At 39.1% G+C, this 3,112-nt stretch overlaps 1 protein-coding gene across 2 annotated transcripts in view; it reads right to left on the minus strand.

Moving 5' to 3' along the window:
• Positions 1–3,112, minus strand: part of SV2C (synaptic vesicle glycoprotein 2C) — a 180,184-nt gene that overhangs the window by 50,672 nt on the left and 126,400 nt on the right. The window lies entirely within an intron of this gene.

The following is a 3,112-nucleotide window of genomic DNA, read 5'->3' on the forward strand; positions in this document are numbered from 1 at the left end:
AGCATAGAAAGATGACCTTGTGAGGACACAGCAAGAAGGCAACCATCAACAAGCCGAGGAGGGAGGTCTCAGAAGAAATCAAACCTGCTAACACCTCAAACTCAGACTTCCAGCCTCCAGAATTGTTAGAAAATAAATTTCTGTGATTTAAGCCCTTCAGCCTGTGGCATTTTGTTATGGAAGCCCTAGAAAACAAATATAACTGCCTCATGTAACGGATGCGTTTTAATGATTATAGATGGCCGTTTGATAAAATATGGGTGTGGAAGCCCAAAGTCTACAACAACATGTTTTCCCTTAAGAATATTATACCAGTTTCTCAACATTTTGAAGGCAAATATGTCATGCGTACAACTTTGCCATCAGTACCTCTAAACCAAGAACTCTCCAGGGTTTGGGCAATTAATTTTCTCTCTTCAGTGTGGCCTTGCTTCTCTTCTTCCAGGCACTTAATAATTACTGTCATCAACTGTCTCAAAGGCAGGGAGGAACTGGCTGAGACCTTGAATTTCTTGCTTTACTATCTACTTACTTATAAAGAACCAACATGCATGTAATCTTTGATTTTCAAATTTAATCTTAGAAGCTAATGATAATGGCATTGTGGGGACTTTGGGTAGTTTAACTATTTTCAGTTTTCATGTAAAAAGAAAAACTACTTTTTCCACAACCTAAAAAATTCTGAATTAAATTCAAAATCCAAGTGTAGAGATTAACTACTTTTTTTCACAGCAGATGTTCAGAATCATCCTAGTTCCCAGATGTTGTTACTGTCCTCCCCTGGTATGTAGCAGGTTTTCTTATGTCAGCTTCTATGTGCCAGTGTGCAGCAGTAGGAAGAAGAAAAAGGCATTAGCAGCAGTGATAACTCATAATCTGAAATGAGTACACAGATAATAAATAATCACCTCGCAGGAGAAAATGAGCTGTACTCAGTGAAAGTAATTTTTTTCTACTTCTCTTTCACAGTTCACAGTATCCACTTCTACCCCTAGATATGGAAAAGAAAGTTGGTTTTAAGTGAGTGACAGTTACAGATTGATAAGTAAACATGGTGATTGGATAAGGAGCATACAAGTAATTGCGGCATACACCATGGGAAAACAACTCTATTACAATATTCACCTGCAAAGTTTAGGGTTGCATCTGTTGCACACAGCAGGTTATAAGACACAACCATTATTCTTTCTTGGTTATTTCCTCTTGTTTTTAGCATTTTCTTAGGTCACTCAACATTCTGATTATTAATGAATCCTTTTTCAAAGCGTGTCTGATCAAGGAGGAACTGGGACGCTAGTGCTTAAAATTAAAAGATTTCGAGTTTCTCATTTTTAAGGTCTGGTTCTTCGATTTCCATTCTGTAAATGTCGTCAGTAAACCTCAGCAAATAAATCATTTCTAACCATTTCCTAGGTAAGAAGTGTTAAAGGAAAAGTAAGAATGCCACTGATTCTCTTTGTAGTCTCCACCCTTACCATTCATTCATGGGTTCTAATTCTGTGGGTGTTTCGCTAACTCAGGATCCAATTTTTAAAACTATTTTGCTGGCACAGGTAGGTAGTGTTAGGGCAGAAAATACAAGAATACAAGCGAGTGTATGTGTTCATGTATGTGTGTATGCTGGGGTGGAGAAGGGTAACAGTGATGGGGACACTGAGTCTTAGTGTCTATGTGGAGGGGGAAGCAATATCACTATGTCTCACTTAGTTAGGTGTAATATGGGTCCACACAAAGTACTTCAAAGCACTCCCTTGCCCTCCTCCCCTTCTATACTGATTTTCCAAGCAGATTGTCCCTTCTAGAGTCTGGAACTCTTTCTACCCTGCCACAGTTGCATGTAAGGTACAGAAGGAAGATGTGCATGTGTGCGTGTGTGCATGCGTGCATGTGTATGTGTGTTGCTGTTTAGCATTCATGAAGCGTGCAAGCAGAAGTTGCCTGTTTTCATAGTCTCAAAAAACAAGTCTGAAAGATTTTTCTCCTGAAAGGACTGAATCTGACCAGTTGTTTTGACAGTCTGTAGCAACTGAAAAAATGTCTAGGTGCCTGTCACAGTGAGGTATTCAGCAATAAATAAGATACTCCACTGGGTAGGAGGAACACAAGACATGCTTAAAACTCTGATGGCACACATTAACAATTATTCAAACAATGATATGTTATTGTCATTTTTCCACTCAGATAAATAGAAAATTTTGACTTACATCCTGGTTTCTTCACACCAGTAATTTTGGCAAAGGGAAACACAGGCCTTATATTTCGACAAAAGCCAAAGAATACTCAAGAAAATAGGCTTATACTCATACTGGGGTCTTAAATATAAATAGAAAGAATTGCCTCTTTTTTTTTTTTTGGCAGCCATTCCCCAAAGGCCCAAGAGCTCTTGTGATGCAAACATGGAGTTAAGAACTTGCTATCTGCTGATGGTGATGGTCACAGTGTAAACGATCTTAAAAAATAATTATATGCCCTTGAAAATCCCCCAACCACAATCTCTGTATGCTAGAAAACTTCTTGTGTGTACACTTTATCTTACACACACACACACACACACACACGCACACACACACCCCTTGTCTCATGGATGGAACTAGAGTCCTTTTTTTAGTTTTTACTGCAGTCTTTTAGTGGGCCATTTAGTAAATTGTCGTCTTTGATTAATCACATCTCTCTCCCTGGCTCCAGTAATTCCATGCTTTAAGTATCTTTAGATCAGATGCCCATAAATCACACAGTGCCCCAAGCCAGCTATGAATCACTCACAATTTCAATCAGCATAGAGATTTAACAGCTGTCATCAGTGGAGACTGCAGTACCTGGAAGGCTCACAGCTGACCAAATGTTTAAGACCTGGATATGGATATGGCCCTAGAACCCAATCTACTCACAACATTTAAATATCTCCCACTCTTAAATCAAGGATGTCAGTGAACTTACAAAGTGTTGAGCTTCAGTTTGCCTGTCTCTGTAGACTCTCATAAAAATGGTCTCTTTGTTACTAAATCTGACAGCTTTTCTTAGCTCTTATCCTCTCTGACTCCCAAGAAGCTTTTGGCATGGTGACTCAGCATCCTGCATGAACCAAGCTTCTGTTTTTAACCCCCAGTCACCA

The sequence above is a fragment of the Pteropus vampyrus genome, unplaced genomic scaffold (assembly GCF_000151845.1).
Source record: "Pteropus vampyrus isolate Shadow unplaced genomic scaffold, Pvam_2.0 Scaffold262, whole genome shotgun sequence".
NCBI classification, from domain to species: domain Eukaryota; kingdom Metazoa; phylum Chordata; class Mammalia; order Chiroptera; family Pteropodidae; genus Pteropus; species Pteropus vampyrus.